Source organism: Symphalangus syndactylus, chromosome 7, assembly GCF_028878055.3.
Source record: "Symphalangus syndactylus isolate Jambi chromosome 7, NHGRI_mSymSyn1-v2.1_pri, whole genome shotgun sequence".
Taxonomy (NCBI): domain Eukaryota; kingdom Metazoa; phylum Chordata; class Mammalia; order Primates; family Hylobatidae; genus Symphalangus; species Symphalangus syndactylus.
Genome location: NC_072429.2, coordinates 44,235,201 through 44,262,129, shown reverse-complemented (window position 1 = coordinate 44,262,129; position 26,929 = coordinate 44,235,201). Strand labels below are relative to the sequence as shown.

At 46.1% G+C, this 26,929-nt stretch overlaps 1 protein-coding gene and 1 long non-coding RNA gene across 9 annotated transcripts in view; one reads left to right on the top strand and one right to left on the bottom strand.

Annotated features, from left to right (window-relative positions):
• The window catches only part of LOC129486233 (uncharacterized), a 330,778-nt gene that overhangs the window by 287,056 nt on the left and 16,793 nt on the right, over positions 1-26,929 (top strand). The gene's annotated exons all lie outside the window — the stretch shown is intronic.
• FGF1 (fibroblast growth factor 1) overlaps positions 1-26,929 on the bottom strand; it is a 108,906-nt gene that overhangs the window by 80,339 nt on the left and 1,638 nt on the right. The window contains exon 1 of one of the 8 annotated variants that reach the window (XM_063642728.1): positions 16,488-16,783. The exons of 3 other annotated variants lie outside the window; for them this stretch is intronic. The gene's annotated coding sequence lies outside the window, so the exon portion shown is untranslated. Of the gene's footprint in view, positions 1-16,051; positions 16,231-16,487; positions 16,784-26,929 lie in introns of those variants that run through there. 4 more of the 8 variants (XM_055285828.2, XM_055285825.2, XM_055285829.2 and 1 more) reach the window with 4 other exon arrangements.

Genomic DNA, 26,929 nt, shown 5'->3' with positions numbered 1-26,929 from the left:
GCAAGGAAGAACAGCCTGGAGCCTGAAGAGCGAAGCAGACAGAGGCAGCCAGCCTGGGGGTCACTCCACACTCCCAGATCCCCAATGCAGCCGGTTACCACAGAGGAGCAACCCCAGGATGCTGGGGAGAAGAGGCACAGTCAGGAGGACAGCCAAGAGGTACAGGATCACAGCCTTCAAGGGGGAAGTCAGGCTGGTCTGCACTGCCCAAAGCTACAAAGAGTTTAACCAGAGTGGAAAGTGGGTGCGGGAGCCTCGGGATTGATCTCCTGCCCCACAGCTTTGCTGTTCCCGTCACTTCTGCACACTGGCACTGAGGTCACGCTTCGCAAGGAAGATCTGCATGTGCCAACCCTTGGCTCAGAAACCTTCCCTTGTTTCCTACTTCCCAGCTAGGAAGGCCAAAGTCCTTGGCCAAGCATTTAAGTGACCTCAAATCTAGTGTGAAAAGCCTCACCTTCCACTACATCCTTCCACGTCCCAGCAATCTGAGCTGCTCCCTCTCCCCTGTTGCACACCAAGAACTTCCATGCCTTCCTATGTTGGTTCTTGCTGTTCCCTCAGCTAGGAAGGCCATTTTGCTCAATGTTCTGCTAATTAAAACTCTCCTCATCCTTCAAGGCCTTTGTCAAATGCTACCTCCACTGTAAGGCCTTCTCTGGTTTCTCCAGTCAGGAAGGTCCTTCCTTCAAGGACCCATGGTGTGGTGCTTTGCCTAGTCATTACTTCATTCTTTCTACAATTGAGTTGTTGGCCCCCATCCACTCACACATGACAGCATGAGAGCAGAGAACATGTTTTATCTTTGAATCTCCCATGGTATAGATTCTTACATGCAGAAGGTACTCAACCAACGCCAGCAAAGCATATGAAGAAATTAGGATAAAAAACCCACAAAAACCTGACAGCAGTAGATGCCACCACTTCCAATCATTTATTTGGAAATTACGATGTGCCTCACAGTTATTTGGACTTCAGGGGTTTTGCCCTGCAATTAATGTCTCGGCCTGATGTTGGGTTGCCTTACAATCACATGTGTTATCTGTGATCTCTAGGGCCATTTCGGTTTTGAGAGCACACTTTTACACATACACTAAGACGTTTCTGAGTAGTTCCCATAGTTAGACAAAAATGGAAAAACTTGGCCCAGCCGTCAGAAGCGCTTTATCACATGTGCTGCCTATGACAGTGGTTTAGGGAAATCTCTACACAATTCCACCAGGATCATAAACACATTTCCTGAGCTATGAATTAAGAGGAAAAAGTTTCTCAACATGCAACACAAACTCAAAAAGCAGCTGTTCATTTAACCATCTATCATCTTCTTCTGACCCCCTGAACAGACTCTGACAGTATTTAGATTACAGGAACATACTGTTTTATTCCTCAATAGCTTGCTGTTTGTAAGGAAAACATACATAAGAAATGTATTCAACATGGTTCAGGAGAACCTTCTATGTATGTGTCAGTGGAGTGTCTGTGCTAACAAATGATGTCCAGTATATGAATCAGGTTAGTTCTTCCTTGGTCTGTGTTTTAGGGGTAAGACGTCTTCTGTATTGTTATATAAAACTGAGAGCAATTTAGGACTGATCTAAACAGTCCTGCTTTTTTCTTTTTCTTTTGCCTGCTTTGTTTTTGCTTTAAGACAGACAATCATAAAACACAGCTGCTAAATAGAAAGGAAGGCTACATTCCTCTTGCAGCTGTGAGCAACAGAATTATTTAAATGTTTTCTAATCCAACAAACCTGGGTCTTGGTGAGGAAGAGAAAAAGAGCTAATTGTCTTTAACACTTAAGACTTTAACACTCCCCTCCTTCAAAAAATTAGGGGAAAGGGCAATATGGTCAGAGGGTATTTTGAGTGATTTCTAAATTCATTTTTCTTGGGTCCTGCAGAGTAGGATGGGAGGGAGTTTTCGAAACCACTGGACTTGTGAAGAAACGCTTCTTCTAGCTTCATAACGATAGCAACAAGCACATTCTGCACATTTGTTTCATGCCGGGCAGAGTGCTCGGGAGACCTTTACCTGTTTTACCTGATTACATCCTCTGAGGTATGTGCCATTTATACCTGGGGAAACTGAGGCTCAGAAAAATGACCTTGTCTGTGGTCACATGGCTGGTAAGGGGTAGGAATGGAATTTAAACCCAGTTGTCCAACTTCAGGACCCACATTTCAGCCACAACTGAGGTTTTTCCTAACCTAACCCCATTGTGGTGGAATTGCACAAAAAACATACTTGAGAGGTGAATAATGTCATCATTCCATTACATACAAGTTAAAAGACTATACAGGTGATACCATTTTTGTTATGCACACGCATATATATGCATAAATAGGTAGAGACAAACACAAACAGAAAAAAAATGGAAAAGACATAAATCAATATTACCAATATTTTAACAGTGATTACCACTGGATGATGAATAAATTTTAATCTTCTTAAAATTCCTGAAATTTTCTATTTCCTATAATGAGATCTATTACTTTAATTATTCAGAAATAATTTTTGAGTAACATATACTTATTAACTCAACAATTTAATTAAACAAATAGATTTTGAGCATCTACTCCACCAAGTACCAGGCACTGTATAGTCAAAACAATAAAAAAAACTACATGAAAAACAGCAAATTACTAACATCCCTGCTCTGCTAACATTTTGGATGCTCTCCTTCAGGTTTTTTTCTGTACAGTATTTTTTTTTTTTTTTTTTTTGAGACCAAGTCTCACTGTCGCCCAGGCTGGAATGCAATGGCGTGATCTCAGCTCACTGCAACCTCTGCCTCCCGGGTTCAAGCCATTCTCCTGCCTCAACCTCCCGAGTAGCTGGGATTACAGGCATGCACCACCACACCTGGCTAATTTTTGTATTTTCAGTAGGGACGGGGTTTCACCCTGTTGGCCAGGCTGGTCTCGAACTCCTGATCTCACGTGATCTTCCCGCCTCGGCCTCCCAATGTGCTGGGATTACAGATGTGAGCCACTGCCCCCTGCCTTCTATGCAGTTTTTAAAGTAACTAGCAACCAAGGCAGATAGTCAAGCCCTGGTTTATAGTTAGGAGTTCGACCAGCTTCCGGACCTGACCGTCTGCTCCTACCGTGAGATTTCACATCACTTCTCTCTAAGCCTCGGTTCCATCATCAGTGAAAAGGATTAAGAGGGGGACCTACCTCATCAGTGATTAAGTGAGTTAATGTAAGTAAAGTGCCTTGAAGCAAACAACAGATAATAGCTATTATTATTGTTATTCGATGCAGAATCTCTGCATTGTGGTACTGTTGTTTTCCCTCTCCTTTCTTCTGAAGTGCAGTAACACAATAGTGTTTTTCTTGGAGAGCACGGAAAAACTGTTCAGGCTATTCAGGCATCTAAAGTCACCTTTGAGTTTTGCAGGTGAGTGGCATCACTCAGTCAAGGCAAATTCTATCAGAGTTGAGAATTTGGGCCTTTTCTCATCTTTTATTCTTAGTTGATCCAAAAATTCCTCAGGAATAGTGGAGTTGGCCCATTTGGCCTCCTATCTCAGCCAACGATACAAAGAACAGAGGTAGCTACCACGGTATAAAGAGGAGTATTTGCACACCATTCAGAAAATCGAAGAGGCAGATGTTGGACAAAGATCTTACTTGTGTTTGGAAACGTAATAAGTATGACCAGTTACAAGCAATAGGCTATCTAAACTCTATTGCTTATACAATTCTATGACTTCAGGCCTTGGTGTTCTGTTCTGCCTGATGATTGTGGGATATGGTTCTATGAGCTCTTTAGAAGGAAGATGTTTGGGATCAAGCTAATTTCTGGAAGAGCCAGCCTGATTCTATTGTGGTCCTGCTCCACTCCAGCCTCAGCCACCATTATCTCTTTTCTACATGACTCGGTAGCGCCCTAAATCATGTCCCTGCCTTTCCTCCACCCCGCTTAGGGTGAGTAGGGTCAGTTCTCCACTCAGGGGTCCACCTTCTTTATAGGAGAATATCAATCTTCAGCGAGGGTCTTAAAATGTCAATCATTGCCTGACCCCTGCTACATCCAACACGCCCAGTGACTTTCCACTACACTCAAAACAAAGCCCCAAACTTTTTGCATGGGTCCAGGGCCCCGCATGAGGTCTTTGCATGCCTCACCAGCCTCATTTTGACTACTTTCCCCCAAAACCCTGGCCTCTATGGCATTTTAACACACACCAAGCTCATGCCCACCACAGGCCCTCCCACCTGTTCTCCCTCCCTGAGGAACAGTCCTCACTCTGCTTCATGTGTGCCTGGTGCCCCTTGTTCTGCTGGCCACCACTTCTATGTCACCTGCTCAGAGAGGCTCCCCTCCCCTCCGAATATATAACAGCTTTCCCTGTCCTGGTGCCTTGTTTGTTCTCTTTGGAGAAGACATTTTATCACAATCCCTGTTGACTTGGTTTATTTCTTTGTTGGCCTACTTTTTCGTATGTGATGCTCTTTCTGTCACCCACTCCTCTGCCCCATCAGAATGTCAGTGGCTCAAGAGCATGGATCGTATCTGCCCTTGTGTTGTTGTATCTCCAGGGAGGGCCCACATGGGGAAGGTGCTCCCTAAATATGAAAGGAAGGGAGGCAGGGAGGGACGGAGAAAGTTCCCAGAGAGGGGGACACTTTTCCAAGGCAGCCCCATTTCCTGTGAATGTAGGTGGTATCCCTGCTCAACCCTAGTGTTACTGTGCGAGTTAAAAATAAAACCCCTGGGTGGAGTGAGAAGCCTTTAAAGAGGCTGGGGGAGAGATAATGAGAAACATGAGCCAGCCAACGCAGGTCCAGCAGGATGTGGGACCGGCCAGGAAGCAATGGGATCTTGGCTCCGGAAAAACACTGACTTTGGGGCTGCAATAGTCTGACCAATGCACGACTCCCGATTAGTCACCAGAAGCCTCTCTCTGGATCTGCCGTGTATGAAAAGACTTTAAAGTGGCCAATTCAGGATATGCTTCCATCCTAGAGCAAGACATGGTTAGAGGTTTCTAAAGAGATATTCTTTACAATTCTTAGAACAAGGGACTCCGCACCCCTCCTCTGCCTGCCACGGGTCAGAATAAGAGGGAGAGGCCTGGAGGGAACGAGAGGCCATAAGGCCTTCCTTGGCTCACCCTCCCTCTGACCTCCCCCAGGGCCCATCCAGCGTGGGAGCCGAACCTCCCACCACAGCAGGGCTGCAGCCAGAGATCCCAAGGTGAAGCCGCCCTCCAAAGGCTTGGCTTGGTTCAGGGGCGGCGTGAGGTGGGGAGGGTCAGGTCAATGGGTCGTTAGAAACAACTCGGCCATCGCCTTGGAAACGCTCCCCCCTGCGCCGCATGCATCTGGATCCACCCTGAACCAGCTGTGTATTAAACCCTCAGACCTCAGTGGGAGGTGGGGAAGCCTTAGGGAGGGTCAGAGTGGGACAGGAAGAGGTCCACCTTCTCCATAGGAGAAAATCAATCTTCAGGCCTTAATGAGAGGCCTAACGACCCAGGGGAGGAGCAAGCGAAAATCCATATTCTGGCCTCCCTTGGTGAAAGGATGGGCTGAGTGGAGTGTGGGGGCTGCCAGCATCCCCTCCTCCGGACTGTGACCTGGACCCCTTCCCAGAATCCATCTCTCTGTGCTGGTGCGGAAGCCAAGTGATGTGCTCATGGTCACCTGGTGCAAGGGAATATTCTCAGACCTCGAAAACATTGATCACCACTGGGTTTTTCCATATACACAGCTATGAGGCAGTCAGGAAGACCACAAAAGAAGGGGAAGAGAATTAGCAAGAATCAAGAGAGACAGTTATGCTGAGAGCTTTACATGCCACCTTGAATTTAACCTCCACCACCGTCCTCTGAGACAGAAGCTCTTATAGATAAGGCAACTAAAATATAAAGAGGACCTGTTCCCCACCCAAAGTCACCCAACAAAGGAGGGTGGAGCACTGGGCAGCCAAAATGCAAAGTGGCTGTGCAATTTACCACCTATAATAGCCTGTCCTTTTATCTCTGCAGTCAATGTCCAAATGATTTGAACTCAAAGTCCAGTGCCAGGGGACATTGAGCAGTATTTTCAAAACGTACATATACTGAGGAACCGAACACCCCTGGCTGGTTGGGAATACCAAAGCCTTTTTGTGCATTGAGCAAAAGGAATCTATTGAAGTCAACTCTTCTTTAATCATTTGTTGGGAACATCTACAACTTAAAACTTCTGAACAAGTAGCCTGTGTATCTGCCCTGGGCTTAACCTGTTCAAGGGGGCTATTTCTTTCTTGGCTAGTTCTAGGCTCCTGACATGAGGATTTCAAGTGCTTAAAAGGCACAGGATAATAATCTTCCCCTGGAACAAAAAAGGCTGACAGACGAACAGCAGGGAAACAGGTGACCTGCATGTCCTAGTATCATTTTTTGAGTTCAAGTACATTCTCATGAAGACTTCCAAAAAACCTTTGCCAGAAAATTTGCCACAGCAACAATCATTCATATCTTATTGAGCAAATACTAGGTGCTGTGCATTGTGTGCTAAAACATTTTAGGCACTCTACATGGATTCTCTCACTACATTCTTACACCAACCCTATGAGATAGGAACAAGTTACACTGATGCAGTGCTGGCATGTACTATAGACTTTAGATGTATTAACTCACATCTTCCTGTCAACAAACCTAGGACAGAACTGCTGCTATTATCTCTATTTTATGGAATCAAAGAGGTTGTATAACTTGACCAGGTCCACGCAGCTATTGAATGTCAGATCCAGAATTCACACCCAGACAGTCCCACTCCAGGGTTCATGCTCTATCAACATGCTACCCTACCAGAGTGCCACAGGCTGTGGCTCTGAAATAGGGAAAGGTTAATGAGAGATGGGTCAGAACTGTCAGAAGTATTCCTGTCTTCTTCTATGTGAGCTCGCTTTCCAAGGAGCTTAGGGCTCTTCTTCACACGCCTTCAGCTAAGACATCCCAGGACCAGCCTGGGAGAATGGCAGTGAGCTTTGTGTGGCCAACTGAGTGAAGATTTCATCCTTGGAAAAAACTCATTTGAAAGAAACCATTCTGAAGTCATCCTGCATCTCTGCCATTTAGAAAGATACCCATTCTTGGCCGGGCGCGGTGGCTCACGCTTGGGAGCGGTGGCTCAGCGCGGTGGCTCAGCACTTTGGGAGGCTGAGGCGGGCGGATCACGAGGTCAGGAGATCGAGACCACAGTGAAACCCCGTCTCTACTAAAAATACAAAAAAATTAGCCGGGCGTGGTGGCGGGCGCCTGTAGTCCCAGCTACTCGGAGAGGCTGAGGCAGGAGAATGGCGTGAACCCGGGAGTCGGAGCTTGCAGTGAGCCAAGATTGCGCCACTGCACTCCAGCCTGGGCGACAGAGCGAGACTCCATCTCAAAAAAAAAAAAAAAAAAGAAAGATACCCATTCTTACTTCAAAACAAAAACAAAAACAAAAAACAAAACAAAACAACAACAACAAAAAAAATCAAGGCTCAAGGAGGAATGTTTTGCTCCTATAACTTAAATACCACCTTATCACCAAGGCAATGCAGCCAACTGCAAAGAGCCTGGACTGGCCCAGGCAGCAGCTCTCTTCTCCTCTGGGCTGCTGAACTTGCTCTGCGTAGACTGTAGGGAGCGACTCTGGAGCATTCATTCTCAACTTTCCTTTAGTTGCTGTTTCTTAATTCTGATAGATATTCTGAGGAAGGATAAGAAGAGTCTCATTTTCTAGAAGCTCTTTATGTCCTTAAAGGTATTGGTTCAGCACTTTGCACACATTGATTAATCAATGCAAACTGCTTCCACTATTCCCATCAGACTGATGGGGAAGACAGAGATGAGCTACATTGTCTGTCTCCATGGGTCCAAGGGCTGGAACATGCTGGATCCATGTCTCCCTTCTGGGTGCCTGACATCACTTGTTTGTCTTTGATGCCCATCAGCCAAAAGAAGTTATTCATCTCTAAGCATGAATAATACCACTAGGGTGGATTTTTCCAGGCTTCCGAAGTGAGTTCTCTGCAGAGATGACACTAAGCCGACTAAGCCAGAGCAGCTGACACATAGCATAGGGTCCTGGGAACTGCAAGAGGCCAGCCCACCTGAGTTAGGGTGAGAGGCTCTTGATGCAAAAGTCTCAGCTTTACTTTCCAGGCCCCTTTCCAGAGCTATAAAGGGCAACAGAGGGTAGAAGGTCCCATTGCTGTCCTGAGTCTTGGCTTTAACACTCCCAACATTTAGTGATTCACTCAGTCATTCATTAGACTGATATTTGAGCACCTACTCTGTGGCACGGCTCTGTCCTATTCACTGGGGAGATAGCAAGGAGCAAAACAGACAAGGTCTTATTCCTGCCCTCAGGAGGCTTACGTTCTAAGCAGGAGAATGGGTAATAGAAAGTCTTTTTAAAAATTGACAAGAAAATTACGAATTGAGGTAAGCAGCATGAAGGAAAAAGAAGTCAGAGGGAAGAAACAGGGAAACCTTTTGGAGGAACTGACAAGACAGGCAGGGCCTGAAGAATGGAAAGAGGCCTGCTACCTGAAGAACTGGGGAGAAAGCATCCAGGCAGGAGACAAAACAGCAGTTGCAAAGTCTGAGAGTCAGGAAAGGGCCTAGAACAGCAGAGGAGCAGACAGGAGGCCAGGGGCTGGATGGGTGGGGGAGATGTGGGATGGGTGGGAGTCAGATGGATCTTGCCCCCCAAGAGGCCTCCTGTCTACTTTCTCACCTTCCTGAAAATCACCACTCTCCCTTACAGTGTGCCTCAGGAACTCATCATTGCTAAGCCAAATCCAGTCCCTCTGCTCAAACTGAAGAGAAGGGAATGATTTTTGTGGCAGACAGGGTATGTGGTAAAGGCAGGGCGTTCGGTTTTACATGCAGACTTTTTTACATACGGATCATGCCAACAACAGCTGAGAAGCTCCCCAGCGATGGATGTGTTTGCCTCGGAATGGAGTCATCCAGGCACCTGCAAGGCTGCAAACACCACGCTGGGACTCTCCCTCACCCGCAGCCCCAGTCCCACCTTGCTGCTTCTTGGTGACATCATGAAAAAAGCAAATTGGGCTTCGGGTACTCTGCACTCCTCCTTTCAGCGCCCTCTGCCCTTTTTCGGGCTTGTCTCCACCCATTCTCTCCCCCAGTGCTCTCATGGGGTCTGCCTGGACTAATCTCTGCCATTCGCCACAGTCCCTGATGAATAAGTCACCTTCTGAATGCACGCCTGCTCCTGCAACTTCAGGCAAAGTACAGGCAGGCAAAGGAGAGGCTAGATTTACAAGACCTTTCTGTGTCCTTCAAATGATGCCAAAGAAGGGGCTGCCTAGGCCACTGCAGTCTGAGCCTGGCCCGGCTGCCCAGCTTACTAGTTAGCCGTACTGACAGGAGCGTCCCTATTCAGACCCTTCCCAGTGGAGCCATTGCAAATTCCTAGAGCACACTCTGTTGAGGAAGGACTGTGGCTAAAACACTTTGAGGAGTGGCCTGGAACTTCACTCCCTAATGCCCATGCAGCCAACCTTGGGTGTGTGAGCTCAGAAAGCCTGATGTCTCTCTCCAGGGCTGACCCACTGCTGAACCTTGCCATCTGCCTCTGTAGCCCATCATTCCCTTTGCTGAAATGAGAGACTGCCCTACATAGGATCACTTTCTCCCCTGGCTTTCTAGGGCTCACAGCTTAAGGAACTAAATCCTCAGTATGGCTGCACAGTCTGACCCTGCCTGCTTCTTGGGTTCTGGCTCACCCCTTTGTGCCTGCACTCAGCCACAATGGCCTTCCTCCCGCTCCTTGGTGATGCCAGGCTTCCTCACGCCAGGCAACCTTTGTGCATGCTCCTCTCCCTGCCACCTGAAACACTCTGCCCTCACCAGTTGAAACCTGCTGATCCGTCAGACCTCAACCCAAGCCTCACCTCCTCATGGAAGCTTTCCAGGACCCCCTGTTGGGGTCAAGTTCCCCTGCCATGTGGTTTTTCAGGACCACTCGGTAGAATTGCTGCTTGATTGATGTCTATACCCCCATCTAGCCTCTAACTTTCATGAAGGTGAGGGCTCTTGTCTTCAGGCACTGCTGTAGCCCAGTGTCTCACATGCCCTCTGGCACACAGGAGGCATCCATGCTGAGCTGAATGAACCTGACATGGCCCTGAGTAGGCCCATCCCAATCCCCTCTCCCTTTCCTCTTTTCCTCCAGCCTCCCTTCTCTTATTTTCTTTACATTTGCTTCCTTCCTCCCTCTTCACTCTTTCTGTTCATTCCTTCTTCCCTCTTGGGCCTTGGGCCTACTTGCTGCTCCCAATTTGCCAAACCTTTGCATAATGTGTAGGCCTTCAACCAGATCACCCCAGAGCCATGGCCTAGCGGGGGAACCTAGGAATCTGGCTTTCTACGGGGTTAGTCTGTTATGGTTGCCATAACAAGCACCATAGGCTGGGTGGCTGAAACAACAGAAACTAGAAACTTATTCTCTCAGAGCTGGAGGCTGGAAGTCCAAGATCAAGGTGTCAGCAGGGTTGGTTCCTTCTGAGGCCGTGAAAGAAGGACTTGTTCCAAGCCTCTCTCGTTGGCTAGTAGATGGCCATCTTCTTCCTATGTCCGCTCACTTTGTCTTCTCTCTATGCATGACACCAGTTATAGTGGAGTAGGACCCACCCTAATGATTTCATTTTAACTTGATTATCTCCGTAAAGACCCTATCTCCAAAATAAGGTTGCATTCTCAGGCAATAGGGGATAGGGCGTGAATTTCATCTTATGAACTTGGGGGTGGACACAACTCAACCCTAACACCTACCACCACATGTCCATTGCCCCAACTCTCTTCGACTCATTGAATGAAATAAAAATAAGGAAACAACAGACACATCTTCTGAAGAAATGACACAGGAGTCTGGGAATGGGACGGGCATGACAGGAATGGCAACTGGAGAAAGACACCCCACCTAAGAATGAGAAAGGAGGGTGGTACTGACAGGAGCTAAAACTACTCTCATTGAATGGCCTAGCAGTTAGTTACACATCTAGGCTCTGGTAAGCAGCTAGTTCTGAGTTCAAATCCCCACTCAGCCACTTACTACCAGTGAGGTTTTTCCCTTGCTCATAAAATGTGGGTAATAGTAATACCTCACTTATGGGATTGTTGTGAAGATTAAATGAGAGAACAGCCCAAGCATAGGGCTTCACACTGTACCCAGCACATAATAACTCAATATGTACCAAATGTGTTGTTATTGTTATCATAATAGGGGTGGTCTCACCAGCTAATTCAGGAAGAAGTGATGACAAAGAAGAGGGTAATTGCCATGACTGAGTCCACACAACTCTGTGTTCCCTCTCATAGTCACAACAAGAAAGGAAGCCGAGCAACGGCCAGACCTGATCTTCTTTAATTGTGCTCTGTGGACCAAAGGCAACAGAATTACCTAGACCCCACCCAGAAAATGCAGAATCCTGGGTCCCTCATGAAGCCACTGAATCAAAATTGTGGGGAGCACCCAGGAATCTGATTTTTAAACAAGTTCCCCTGTGATTCTTACGCACATTAAAATTTGAAAACCCCTGGACAAGACCACAGGTCCTGGAGGAGCAGAGATGAGTCATGTCCATGAGTAATACCCCATGTTGACACAGCCCTGGTGCAAGGTAGGCACGCCCCTCACACCTGTTCTCATCACCAGCATTCCTTGGACAAGGTCAGGAGACGGTCTTGAGCAATTAGGTATAAAACAAATCTCTGTAAGTCACATTTTAAATATAATATTTAGAGGGATTACACTGGCAAATCAAATTGTTTTCATTATTGTAAATTTTACTGTGCTCAGATACTTACCCAATCTTGACCTCAAGTTTAGCTTGAGGATCGTAAGGCCCCCTGGCCCAGCACGCTTGCTGTGCTTGGGGCTCTGTTGTTAGCACTCTGTTTATTTTGTTCTTGGGCACCATCCACTACCTGGTCAGAAAAACCTTAGCCCCACTGTTCCCCAGTGCCTGTGTTCATGTCTTGCCCCAAAGACCCAATCCCAGAGGCTATGGGTCCTCAAGGTTGAGATTCTACCTATGGCCCAAGCTAAGGTCCTGCCATCTCTTAGCAGAATTTCCAAATCCTGGCCTACTTTCTAGGGTCTTCCAATATCATCTGGTGCTGAATTCCTATCACCAAGCTCCATGTGCCTCTCAGGACACCTCTTATAATCCCCGCAAACCATATACAGCCTATCATTGAGGAGCACAGGCTCACTGGACAGCCTAGGTATGAAGCTTGGCTCTGCCACTTGGTAGCTGTGTGACCTTAGCCAAACACCCCACCCACCAAGCCTCAATTCCTGCATCTATAAGAGCCCCTACTATTATATGCAGGGTTGTCATGAGTATTGAGTGAGGTGATACACTTACGGCCAAGCACAGTGCTTGAACACAGCAAGGGCTCAATAAATGTTGGGGACCAGTCCAAAAGCTGTTCTGTGTCTGAGTATGCATACATGTGAACAAAGCTCCATGCCAAAGCAAATGTGCCTCAAAGCTACCCAAGCAGTGGCACCAGGGGTCACTCATAGAGTGTCACTTTGGGCTTTGGAGCAAATGGACTTGTAAGCAGCCTTTTCTCCTCTTTCTATTTTTTTTTTTTTTTTTTTTGAGGCAGAGTTTCACTCTTGTCACCCAGGCTGGAGTGCAATGGTGTGACCTTGGCTCACTGCAAACTCCGCCTCCCAGATTCAAGCCTCAGATTCTCTTGCCTCAGGCTCCCAAGTAGATGGGATTACAGGTGTGTGCCATTATGCCAGGTAATTTTGTATTTTTAGTAGAGATGGGGTTTCACCATGTTGGCCAGGCTGGTCTTGAACTCCTGACCTCAGGTGATCCACCCGCCTTGGCCTCCCAAAGTGCTGGGATTACAGGCATGAGCCATTGCACCTGGCCGAAGCAGCCTTTTTAGAATTCACCTTTGAATAATAATAATAATAGCAAATACATAGTACTCACTATGAGCTAGACCCTGTGCTGATAAGGGCATTACTCATTTGATTCCTTCCATAACAAGGTTGTTACTTTATTACCCCCACTTTACAGATGAGGAAACCGAGGGCCAAGGTCACAGGACTAATAAGCGGCAGAATTTGGATCCCAGGCAGCCCAGCTACAGAATCTATGTACTTAGCTAATGTGTTATGCTCCCTCTCGTAAATAGTGTAATTTAATTATTAAAAAGGGAAGGGGGAAGAAAGGAAAAAGTTAAAGACAGAGAAATGTTTTAAGCAGATAGCACTGGCACCAGGATTCTTGCAAGTGAACTCAAGAAGCTCACTTCTGGCTGGGTTTAAACCATGGTGTATTTAATAATCAAAATAATTGCTATTCCTTCCCTCCCCTTTTCTCTCCCTGTAGGCCACTGGCCCAGATGCTTGTTCTTGTTCCTGTACCTTGGACTCCTTTGCTTATCTTTCCGCTGAGTTGGACACGCCAGCCCAGGCCCATTCTCTGTTACCTGCCCACCCAATCAGTCCCCTTCCTTCTCTGTGGTTGTTTGGGCTGGATCCAGTCATATCTCAAGATGGGGACACCTTGTTGGTACTTGAACATTTGTTGATTAGTGAACCCTTTCTTCAGAAAAAGTACTCTCACCCACATGTATAGATGTTAGATTTACCTAAAGCACGGTAGGCCTATGGCACAAACAACTTCAGATTATTTTTCCAGCAACCTAAATTAAGGGATACTACATTAGCCATGCAATGCTTATTTAATGAGGTGGAAATGGGTGTGTCCACTCTGCACAATACCTAACCCCTGGGAGCTAGCACACAGGCTGACAGTGTCAGAGGCATTCGAACCAGAGCAACTCCATCTTGAGTGAGGGCTAGGAAAATGAGGCTGGGACCTGCTGGGCTGCATTCCCAGAAAGTTAGGCATTCCTAGACTCCAGATATTTACGGTTAAGGGAATAGATTGATAATGTTTACTACACAGACTCAGATTTGGGAGTGTCCAGATAGCCCGATATTTTGAGAACAAAGGCATTCCTAATTTTGCTTTAAAGATAATATGGATTCTTGCAAAATACAGTAATTAAGAAAATTAGGCCGGGTGCAGTGGCTCACACCTGTAATCCCAGCACTTCGGGAGGCCGGTTGGATCACCTGACATTGGGAGTTGGAGACCAGCCTGAGCAACATGGAGAAACCCTGTCTCTAATAAAAATACAAAATTAGCTGGGCATGGTGATGCACACCTGTAATCCCAGCTACTCGGGAGGCTGAGGCAGGAGAATCACTTGAACCCGGGATGCGGAGGTTGCAGTGAGCCGAGATGGTGCCATTGCACTCCAGCCTGGGCAACAAGAGTGAAACTCTGTCTCAAAAAAAAAGAAAAAAAAAAAAAGAAAAGAAAAGAAAAAGAAAATTAATCCTTTATCACAAACCCTTGTAGCAGAGCCCATCTCCCCATGATCTTTTTAAAATCCTATATATACGAGCATGGTACCTAGGATGGAGGTACCTCTTACTTTTGGGAACACCCTACTCTGTCAATGGAGTAGCTGTGCTTTCACCACTTTACTTTCTTAATAAAAAGAAAGTAAGTGCTTTTGCTTTGCACTGCAGACTCGCCCTGACTTCTTTCTTGCTTGAGATCCAAGAACCCTCTCTTGGGGTCTGGATCTCTTTCCTGTAACGGCAGTCCCAAGATCCTTAATAGTTTATGTGCAGTTCACAGAATGCATGTCACCTAAGTGAGCGGCTGCACTGTCCCAGGATGAGATGTCCCTTCAATGTAGATACAGCATATGGATGTCCGCCCACCATCTCCACTGAATGTTATCATCGTGGCTGGTGCCACTCACCTGTAAAGTCAAACCACTTAACCAGATATGGCTTCCTTGATCCTTTGCAGAACTAGTCAAGTCATATGTAAACAGCAGATTTGAGAGAGAGTTTAAAAGAAACTCATTGTGTTTTCTCTTAACGTTTTGCATACTAAGTTTCCTTTGGATTACATACTTCATTTGCAAACCCATTTATTCACACTAACAAAGGCAGGGGCAGCAGTAGAAAGTCTCTCTGAGTCCCTCTGCCAACAGCAAATTGTTGATCTTGCCTTCAGATCTACATCTCAAGAGGGGACTTTCCTCAGAAGCTCTCAAAGACCAACACAAAGAAAACAAAGGAAAAGGGAATTTGTGACTGTGAATCAGAGTCTCCACCAAAATCCTCAGTCATCCACACTGACAAACAGCTCCGGTAAACTGCTGGCCACCCTTCACTAGGCGCCACTTCCCAAAGCGAGGCCCACTTCTTTCAGCCCTGATGCCACTGCTGCTGGCTCACTGTTACACAGAGCTGGCGGAGGGGCAGCCTGGCTCGCCCTCAGCCGGGATGCTCATGTCCTCCCACTGGGTCGGGGAGCTAACTCGTAAACAATCGCATCCTTGTAGAGAATGAAAGGAAATGTGCCAGTCACCAGTGCAGAAAGGAGGGAGGCAAATGGGGGTGGCGGGGTGGTGGGTGGATGTAACATAGCTAGAGAATAATGGAGTGTTTGAATTCTGCTGAGGCAGAATGAGCCCTTGGGCCTGAGAGGGGTCTCCCTTGGGTCTCTGAAAAGTGGGTACTTGATTAAATGCCTGAAATTTCCATCTCAGTGTCTGGAGGGCTGAATTTCTGAAGTGCTCCTCTGCAGCAGCCTTGCATACCTTTGGCATGTAATTGTGATGTGGGTGTGGATAGTGTATGTGCCAGAGAATCTGTCCATTCTGACTCCTTCTTTCCTAGTGCCCATCGGAGGGGTACTGAAATGAGGATGTGATATTCCAAGATCAGAAAGGAAGGAAAGAAGTAATCCGAGTGACCATGGGGCCATGGGAATACCACCCTACCAAAACCCTGAGCTGACACGCCCAGATAATCCTAAACTTCAGCCTGATTTCTATATCAAAAGGTTAATAAAATCTAAGCTGCCCACCATGTGGACAGCTTTTCCAAGGCAGCTGAATATCCAGGCTTCCCAAGAGAGAGCTAGTGTGACACAGCAAGATAATGCTAGCCACCCTCACCACAGCCAGACTCACCGCAGCTTTCTGCTTCTGCCGAACCTCAAGGGCTGCATCCAGCACTTTAGTAAATGAGAAATGCCTGCCCCCTCCAGCCCTGATTCAGGGCCAGTGTCAGGCAGGCACTGGAGGAATGGAGATAATGTGGAGGCATGGTGCATTCATATTTTTGCAGTCTCTAAACTAGAAGTACTATTTTTACTTGTCTGTGACATCAGCACGCCCTTCCCCCAGAGCAGTCTGCACCACGGTTTAAATCCAGCCAAAGGTGAGCTGCTTGGCTTCTTGAGATTCACTTGCAGGAGTCCTGGTTCCAGTGCTATCTGCTTGAAACATTTTCTTTCTTCTCCAAGTAGCATTACATTTGCACTTGGAGACACACACACACACACACACACACGACCTCAGCTATAACCTGCTCTCTGTTTCCCAGATCAGATGCCCTGATTCTTACCTAAAGAGCTTGTAGGCCGAGGGCTGTACCTCTCTCCACACTGGCTCAGTGCTGTCCCAGGGGAAGCAGAATCCACTTGGTGTCTTCTTCTCTGTGTTTGTCACTGTCACTGTGCTGCGGCTGCCGCCCCAGCAGCCCCAAGCCGGCTCTCTGAACCTCCAGGCTACTGCAGCTCTGAGTGGGGAGAGGGACGGGCCGTGGCATGCACATCAGGTTGCTGGCCTGCCTCCAGATACCATGCCACAGAGCTGGCTACCCGTCCCTAGGGCTGTGTGGGAAATCAAGGTGGGGGGGGCAGGCTGGGGGAGCCAAGAATGTCAGCCTCTAGGTCTATCTCCGGTCCTTGTTTATCAGCAGAGGGGACCTGCCTTTAGACAACCGCCCACTCCCACACCACCCGCAGGGATGCACACAGCTCTAAGCAACCCCTACTCTGGACAGCCAGCAGCAGGCCCAGGAACACAGAGCCATTGGCCAGCCTGGAGGGAGGTAGAGACAGAAGCCGGTGGCAGCAGCTACCCTGGGTGTTATTTTAACGTGGTTTGTCTTGGGGCAAATGTCTGAGCCGAATGGACTTCTGGCCCGTCTGAGCAGAATCCTGTTTATTTTGAGGCCTGAGTCGCCAGGGAAACAGCAGGTCGTGGCTCGGAGACTCTCCTCTGGAATCAGAAGGCTGCTGGATGAAAGGGAGGCCTTTTCTGTTCTGTCATCTGGCATCCCTGCATGGGGTGTAGGTGTCTGTGTGTGGCAACGTGTATGTGTGCGTGTGTGTGTCTGTCTGTGCCATCCCCAGAGCCAAGCCCTACAAATGGCATTTTGCGAAGTCAATCAAGGCGAAAGCCATCCAGGTTGGGACTGGCGAGGGGCTGCAGAGGTGGCAGCTCTGTCCTCCCTCTCCACTGCTCAAGCCTGTCCCCGTTGGATGAGGTGAATCCTCAGGTGAGCTCAACTTCAGGGGTGGGAAATTCTTCAATGGGCCATGGACATCCTCTTTAGACTTCTGGCCAAGACAGGGTAAGGAAGAGAGGGAGCTGTCTGGACAAATAACTCTTTGGCTAGAAGGTGGGGAATAAGGTGGACTGAAAGGATATGGATCAAGAGCTGTCTTTGAAGAAACCAGATGAAAACATGATTAATAGTTTCCAATAATTGAAGAGTCGCTCCTCCTTATGCAGGCGTTTGAGCCCAGAAGGCATGAGTGTGTGTGTGTGTGTGTACACGCATGCACTCCCATGTATGTACACAAGACTGCTCACCTGGTGATTCAGGTAGAGAGGTACAGATCGACCTGTCAGAACTAGAAATATACTCCAGTCTCTACCTCCTCTGGGTAGTTGCTTAGGTGTAGAGAGGATGGAGTTGCCTTCTGAATCCTTAAAAAAATATTTCGGACAATGGTTTTCCAAGTATTAAATAATCATTATGCTAGATGTAGTATGCATGTTAACCCTTTTTAACTACGTGAAATGATAGACTTGAAAGTTAGAAAATACCCTAAAAATCCTAAGGACAGAGATGCAGACTCGGAGACTCACTCAGGTGGTACCCTTAGTTAAAGTCCTCATTGTGACTAAAACCAGGTCTCCCTGCTTTAGGTTAACCCTGTGTTAACCTGCCTGCACTGTGTGGTTGGCCACTGTTGGGTAATTTAGCCCAAGGGCTCCAGATTCCCCACCTCCTAGTGGAAATTAATAAGACCTTCCTAGTCATATCCTCCCTGCAAACTCACAGGATTATCATGACAATCAAATGTGTCCAAGTGTGTTCGAGCACCTTGAATGTGGGGAATGCAAATGCAAGTCATTATTTTATTTCTCCATTATGTCCAGTTATGAAACCGTGTTTAAACACACACACTCACACACACACACACACACACACGCACACACACACACACACAGCTTTTAGGCAAATATAATCCCTAGCTACTGACATATGCTAATTTATCTACTGCATATTGGGTGTTTGGCAATATTACTGTCCAAATACTAGGAAATAATCCTCAGTTAAGGTATTTACTGTAATATAATTCCCCCCAATGTTGAAATTTTTTAAAATTTCATTTTAATATCCTTCAATTTCTAAATTTATTTCAACTTCTGTTAGTTTCTAGATTTACCTTTTAAATAACATATATTGAGATTTTTCCCTGTCTGGAGACATGATCATGTGAATGCTTTTCAGCCCCACTGTTATTTAGAGTAGGAAGGGACTTTGCGATGACCTAGTCAAAAAGTCTGGTCTCAGAATAGCCCTCCAGTTCTGTGCCTGGAAATAGTCAGTGGAAATAATAGCCGTCGAAGCTGCTTATTAAGCATCCACAATATGCTAGATCATATGCAGAACATGTAACAGAAATCATGTCTTCTTCCAAAGCTCTTACACCACTTTAAAAGCCATTTCTGCCCTGATAGAACCTTGTGAGAGAGGCTGCTAGTACTGCAGAGGGGTCCTCAGAGAAAGGAAGAAAATTACAGGTTTAGAGGACCAAAAAAAATTCTAGTAGGTTTATCCACAGAGATGTGGGCTTGCCCCGGAGTTATCCACATCTAAAATGTTGTGGCTGTTGCCAGAGGTGAGATTTTTCCTTTCACATCCTAACAGATGGACTCAATATAGAGCACTTAGGCAGCTGCTATTACAGAAAGTGGCTCTACACCTCTCCTAAGAGCTTTAGAAGGGCGATAAAGGTAGAATGTGGTGGTTCTGCGGTTTTACTTATTTTGTGCTCTGTGCCTCTGAAAATCAGACATATAACTATCACATTTTAACTGTACCAGCATGAAAGAAGCAGAGCATTATTGAATCAACAAGGTTCAAAATGTCCCCAATATATACATTTTTTTTTCTCTCCAGGCAGAACATAAGCCCTGGCGTCTTGTCCTTGATTCTTGAGAATGACATTCAATATTTGCTTTAAAAATTCCCCTTCATTCATCCTGTTTACACAAATGATACAGTTATGTGAAACACACACCAGACACATTGCATTTTCTTTCTAATCTCATTTGACCTTGTTCAGGCACAACGAATCTTAATCAGCTGACGGGAGAAATTGGATGCTGCATGCCACTCTCTCCCTCCAGCAACACATTTCCCTCTGTTTATGCCCAATGAGGCAGTTAAATGAAGGGCGTCCTGGTCTCATGGTGAAGCAAGCGCCACGATGACAGAGGGCAATGGGAAATGCAGCAGACATTCATGGGAAATTGTATTCGTTGCTCAAGGAGACCAGCCAGCCACAAACATCACCAGAGCTGCAGGACAGAAGCTGAGTCCAATGACCCTCAAGAAGGAAGGTGCCTCACCCTGATCCCACTGAAATCCAATCACATGCGCTTGCCCTCCGCTGGTTAGCCTGATTCTTCAGCAACTTCAGAGGAGGATGCTTGGGAACGGTCCTACCCATGAGAGCTGGGTTTCCTCTCCTCTAGTATTGATTGCCTGTCGCCTATTCTACTGCTTTCCTCGATCCTAGTTTTTTTTTTTTTTTTTTTTTCTGAGATAGAGTCTCGCTCTGTCGCCCAGGCTGGAGTGCAGTGGCGCGATCTCGGCTCACGGCAAGCTCCGCCTCCCGGGTTCACGCCATTCTCCTGCCTCAGCCTCCCTAGTAGCTGGGACTACAGGCGCCCACCATCACGCCTGGCTAATTTTTTGTATTTTTTTTTAGTAGAGATGGGGTTTCACCGTGTTAGCCAGGATGGTCTCGATCTCCTGACCTCATGATCCGCCCGCCTCGGCCTCCCAAAGTGCTGGGATTACAGGCGTGAGCCACCGCGCCCGGCCCCTCGATCCTAGTTTTTTAATTTTAAAATATTTTACCTTGGCCGGGCGCGGTGGCTCACGCCTGTAATCCCAGCACTTTGGGAGGCTGAGGTGGGCGGATCAAGAGGTCAGGAGATTGAGACCATCCTAGCTAACACGGTGAAACCCCGTCTCTACTAAAAATACAAAAAATTAGCCGGGCATGGTGGCGGGCGCCTGTAGTCCCAGCTACTCGGGAGGCTGAGGTAGGAGAATGGCGTGAACCCGGTGAACCCGGTTAACCCGTGAGGCGGAGCTTGCAGTGAGCCGAGATTGCGCCACTGCACTGCAGCCTGGGTGACAGAGCGAGACTTTGTCTGAAAAAAAAAAAAAAATTTACCTTTACATAAAACGAACACTCCGTGCACATGATAACACTGCACCTAGAGGTATAAAACGACCCTCATTAACCCTTTTTTCTCCAAAGATAACCACTATTCACTTTGAATGTATGGATCCTTTCAGGAAAGAAAACTGTCTTTGTATCCTGAATATGTGTATGCTAAAAACACACATTACTGTGCACAATGTCCTGCGTAATTGTTTTTCACTTAATAATAGATGTTTGCACATTGGTCTAGTTCATCCAAGCACCAAATTTCTTGCCTGGAGTATTGGGGTATCTTCCTAATTGGCCTCCCTGCTCTACCCTAACCCTCTACAGTTCATTTCAGAAGGAACCTGCTAAAAGGTAAATCAGACCATGTCCCTATTTGTTCAGAACTGTCCAGGGCCTTTCCCTTGCACTAGGAACAAAAGCTAAGCTCACTACCACCACTTGCCTCTGCAAGTTCTCCCCCAACATACTCATTGCTCACTGTGCTCCAGTCACCTGCTCTTCGTAACGGGCCAGGCTTGGTCCTAGCTCAGGGCCTTCGTGCTTCCCATTCCCTCTGCCCAGAATTATGCATTTATTTTCTGCCTCTAGGTTATTTGCCTGGCTGGCTCTTTCCTGTTATTCTTGTCTCAGCTCAGGCCACCTGCACCCTGACCACCTGTTCTAAATCAGCCCCTTATCACTGTCTTTTTACATCTCCCACTTTCTTTTTCCTCATACTACTTACTACTTTCTCAAAATTATTGTATTCATAAAATGTTTACTTAGGTCGGGCGTGGTGGCTCATGCCTATAATCCCAGCACTTTGGGAGGCCAACGCGGGTGGATCACCTGAGGTCAGGAGTTGGAGACGACCAGCCTGGCCAACATGGTGAAACCCTGTCTCTACTAAAAATTACAAAAATTAGCCAGGCGTGGTGGCTGGCATCCGTAACCCCAGCTACTCAGAAAGCTGAGGCAGGAGAATCACTTGAACTCGGGAGGCAGAGGTTGCAGTGAGCCGAGATAGTGCCACTGCATTCCAGCCTGGGCGATAGAGTGATACTCTGTCTCAAATAAATAAAATAAAATAAAAATAAATAAAATATTTACTTAATTGTTCTCTGTCCCCCTACCACATACGCTGGAATACAGATTCCACAAGGAGAGCAGGGACTTTGTCTTCTCACTGTTATATATACTCAGTTATATACTCAGTACCGAGACCAGTGGTTCTCAAGCTTGAGTGTGCACTGGAATCACCTGGAGGATTTGTTAAAACACAGATTGCTAGGCCCCAACTCCTCAGAGTTTCTAATTCAGTAGATCTGGGGTGGGCCTACTGAAATAGAGTTTATATTTCTAATAAGCTTTTAGCTGCTGCTACTGCTCCTGGTCCAGGGACTGCATTTTGAGAGCTACCAGTCTTGACGATGCCTGGCATATAGTGGGTGTTGCATATATATTTATTAAATGAATGCATGAGCCTGCACGTAGGATCTGCCACCTTCTTTGTAATGGCAGTTTTGTTTTCAGTTTATCATTTATTTATATTTATGGGACTATAGGCTGTGAACCTTGCCTCCTCAAAGTCTTTGTGACAGGAAGGCCCCAAGTTTTGTCAGCTAAAATGGTGCACTATCTCCATTGATTTGTCAGTTGATGATTAAAAACCTAAAGTTTAGGCCAGGTGCAGTGGCTCATGCCTGTAATCCCAGCACTTTGAGAGGCCGAAGCAGGCAGATTGCTTGAGTCCAGGAGTTCAAGACCAGCCTGGGCAACATAATGAAACCCCTTCTCTACCAAAAAAACTCCACAAAAATTAACTGGGTGAGGTGGCATGTGCCTGTGGTCGCAGCTACTTGGGAGGCTGAGGTGGGAGGATCGCTTGAGCCCAGGAGGCGGCAGTTACAGTGAGCTGAGATCACGCCACTGCACTCCAGCCTGGATGACAGAGAAAGACCCTGTCTCAAAAAGAATAGCAGCAACAACAAACTAAAGCTTTATAGACCCAAGAGGAACCAGTGAGAGACTTCTCATTCTCTGCCTCAGCAGAACATCAAACCAAAAGATGGTGCAACTCTCACTTGACATGTGACAGAGAACAGAGTGATCTCTCAGGCTTCCCTGTAATGATTTAACAACTATCCTGTTGGTTTAGATTGGGCCTTGGTATATTGGAGTGTATGCAACATAACCCCAAGCAGGTTATGAAATATAGAAAACCTACTGGTTTTCCTGAGTCACAAAACCTCTTGACAAGATCTATAGCTTTATTCTCCAGGACACACACACACACACACACACACACACACACACACAGAGACACAGAGTTTTACATTTAATTTCAGGAAGTTACAAGATGCCCCAAGCACACTTTAACCCCAAGTTAAGAACTTCTGGTTTAATAATTGTCTAGCTATTTGGCAAAAACAAACAAACAAGCAAACCCAATCTGGATCCCCAGTTTCTTATTTAAATTCCTGATGAATCCGAGGTTTAAGTGTAAAGAGACAAGCCTTAGAGGAAAACATTAGTTAATAAGATTTATAATCTTAGAATGGGAAACACTTTTTGAAGCATGATTTAAAACCCAGAAGTGAAAATAAAGTAGTGAGACTGATTCCAAAAAATCTAAAATGTCTGTCCAGGAAAGAGGAAAAAAACTTTCCTGGTTTAGACTCTGAGGAGAAATTAATTGGTCCTATCTTTTCCATCTATCTTCTTCCCAGTGGAATTATGTGAGTGACCTGTGACCAGGCTCTATGGGACAAGACAAGCTTATCAGAGCTTACAGGGTGAGATCACGTCTTTCGGCAAAGCCCTGTCACTGGGTTAATTATTTCAATAGCAGTGGTTTGGGTTTTTTAAATTATTTATTTTTATTTTTTATTTTTTGAGACAGAGTCTTGCTCTGTTGCCCAGGCTGGAGTGCAGTGGCGTGATCTTGGCTCACTGCAACCTCCACCTCCCAGGTTCAAGAGATTCTCCTGCCTCAGCCTCCCGAGTAGTTGGGATTACAGGCATGCGCCACCACTCCCGGATAATTTTTGTATTTTTAGTAGAGATGGGGTTTCACCATATTAGCCAGGCTGGTTTGGGTTTTTAAATGACTTTATTGAGATATACTTCACATGCTCTGAAGTTCACCCCTTTAAAATGTACAATTAAGTGGTTTTGGTGTATTCACAAAGTTGTGCAGCCATCACAACTATAATTTTAGAATATTTTTGTCACCCCCTAAAGAAACCCCATACCCATTAGCAGTTCATTCCCCATTCCTCCCTCCTGCCAGGCCTAAGCAACCACTCATCTACTTTCTGTCTCTATAGAGTTTCCCGTTCTGGCCGTTTCATATAAATGGAATCAAACAACATGAGTGTTTTTCCTTTAGTGTGATGTCCTCAAGGTTCTTCTGTATTGGAGCACATATCAACATTTCTTTCCTTTTTATTGCTGAATAATATTTCATTGCATGGATACACCACATTGTATTTCTCCGTTCATCAGCTGATGAACATTTGGGGTGTTTCTTCTGTTTGGCTATTATTACAGTGTTGTTATTCATGGGCAAGTTTTTGTGTGAACATGTGTTCATTTCTCTTGGGTCTAGCAGTGCTTTTTTTTTCTCTTAAAGATTTACCCAAAGAATTTATCTCTATCTCTATCTATTATCTATCTATCATCTATCTATCTATCTATCTATCTATCTATCTATCTATATCTATCTATCTATCATCTATCATCTATCTATCTATGTCTATCTGCTTGTCTGTCTGTATCTATCTATCTATCTATCTATGTCTATCTGCTTGTCTGTCTGTCTGTATCTATCTATCTATCTATCTATCTATCTATCTATCTATCTATCATCTATCTATCTATCTATGTCTATCTGCTTGTCTGTCTGTCTGTATCTATCTATCTATCTATCTATCTATCTATCTATCTATCATGTCTATCTGCTTGTCTGTATCTATCTATCTATCTATCTATCTATCTATCATCTATCTATCTATCTATGTCTATCTGCTTGTCTGTCTGTATATATGTATTCCCCCCCACCCTGCCTACCATCATAACCTCATGGAGAACCAAGCAGATTTGGGTTCTAAAGACCTCAGAGCTCTTACATTCCCAGCCTGGGACCTTCTGTGTAAAGGTCACGACTCACTCTCACTATGCCTCAGTTGTGCTATCAATGGAAGGAAGGTGAGAACACCAGCTCTTTCACACTGCCACAGGATATTGTAAAGATAAAGGAAATGACGTAAATCAATAGGATCTGCTCTTTCCAAGATACGAAGCCATATGAATAGGCCGGTGTGCATCAAAGAAACAAGATACACTTGAACCAAAAGTTTTGCCAGTGCAAAGATGACTGCATCAGCCAAGAGGCCAGTGGCTTGATGTGGGGGAATAGATGGTACAAGAAATCACCACTCCATTCTCAAGATTTTGGTTTTCTTTGAGATCAGATTTGGTTGCCTTCCAAATCCTGCCAGCCACCCTCTGAGGGAGGGCCCCAGCTTGGTCACCCTGGTGGGGGTTAGGATAAAGGGCAGGGCCATAATGTACTGACTGGCAGCCCAAGGGGCAAGCTTAAATTCTAAAGCCTACCCTCTAGCCAACATTTCCCGCAAAGACCACCCTACCCCCATTTAATTAAAAAGCACCCTACTCTATGCAGAGTCCCAGAGGCACCTCTTTTTGTGAAATCCCTGACATTCCTGTAGGCTCTGGGGCAGGGGAGTGACCCCTCACCCCTGGGTAGAATCTAAAAAGAACTTCCCAGTAGAGGTACTGGGCACCCAGGTGGCAAAAGAGGGATCTAAAATATATGTACTCCTTCCTGCTCTCTGACCAATCACCTGTGCCCTTTGCTCTTTAAACTCAGGCAGCAGGAAATTCTACTGATAGGTGTGTAAATGATTAGTGGAACAGGAAATGAGAAGATGGCATCCTGGGTTATAATCCACACATCACCACTTACTAGATGTATAATTTAGGACAAGTAACTCATTTCTTTGAGACTTGGTTTACCCATCTGTTAAATGGGATAACAGCAGTACTTGCCTCATAGGGCCATTGTGAGGATTACTTGAGATGAAGCCTGTAGGGACTCCAGCATACCATCTGTGTTTGCTATAGTTATTATAGTACTTCTAAAGTCAGAATTAAGGACCTCAAGGCTGGGCTCGGTGGCTTATGCCTGTAATCCCAGCACTTTGGGAAGCCGAGGCAGGGGTGGATCACCTGAGGTCAAGAGTTCGAGGCCAGCCTGGCCAACATGGCAAAATCCTGTCTCTACTAAAAATACAAACATTAGCTGGGTGTGGTGGTGGGTGCCTGTAATCCCAGCTACTTAGGAGGCTGAGGCAAGAGAATTGCTTGAACCTGGGAGGCAGAGGTTGCAGTGAGCCAAGATCTCACCATTGCACTCCAACCTGGGTGACAGAGCAAGACTCTGTCTCAAAAAAAAAAAAAGGAAAAAAGAAAAGAGAATTAAGGACCCCAAGTAATCCATCCATTCTCCCTCATCTATTTAGGAAGACTCATTTTCTATTGGTCAATTAATTGGATGCACTTAATCAAGCACCTAGTATCTGTTAGCTACCACAGAGACGGCTCGGCAATGAAACTTAATTTTCCCGCAAGAATGGAGAATTCAAGCTGTGCGAGAAACTAAGATACATGAAGTTCTTAAAGAACATGTAAACAGTAAACTGCGATCCTGACAGTCAATGCCATTCTGATTCAGAGAGGGGAGACAGCAAGAAAGTCTGGAAAGGCCAGATAAGGCCTCAGAGGGGAGGCAGCACCAAGGTGGGCCCTCACAAGGCAAGATGAGTTCACAGCAGAAGAGGAGAGGGAGACAGAACTGGGCAAGGGTGGGTGAGGGAGAAGGGAGACCCATGTGAGCATGGGCAATTTGGGAGCCCAGGTGGGTCTGGGCCTGGTGCATGGTCTGGGGGCTAAGCCACAGACAAGCCTCCTGGTGTTTTTCCTACTCTTAGGGATCTCTAGGAATAACATGCCATGAGCATGGAGTCTTTTAGTCACCTGTTCCACTAATAATTATCCTTCCTATGAGAACTTCTGTCACTAATACATTTTTATGGCATGTAAGAGGGAGGAGCTGTTATCAGATGAGCTTTGAGTCAATCTAGACCATTGCAAAAAAGCGACATAGAGTGGCAACCATTGACTTCAGCCACCCTGCATCTAGCCCCCTTTGTCCTGGGATGAGAACTCTGATCATTTCTAGTGAAACACCCCTTCATTGCTTTCAGTCCATGCAGTTTTGGGGATGGGAATGACT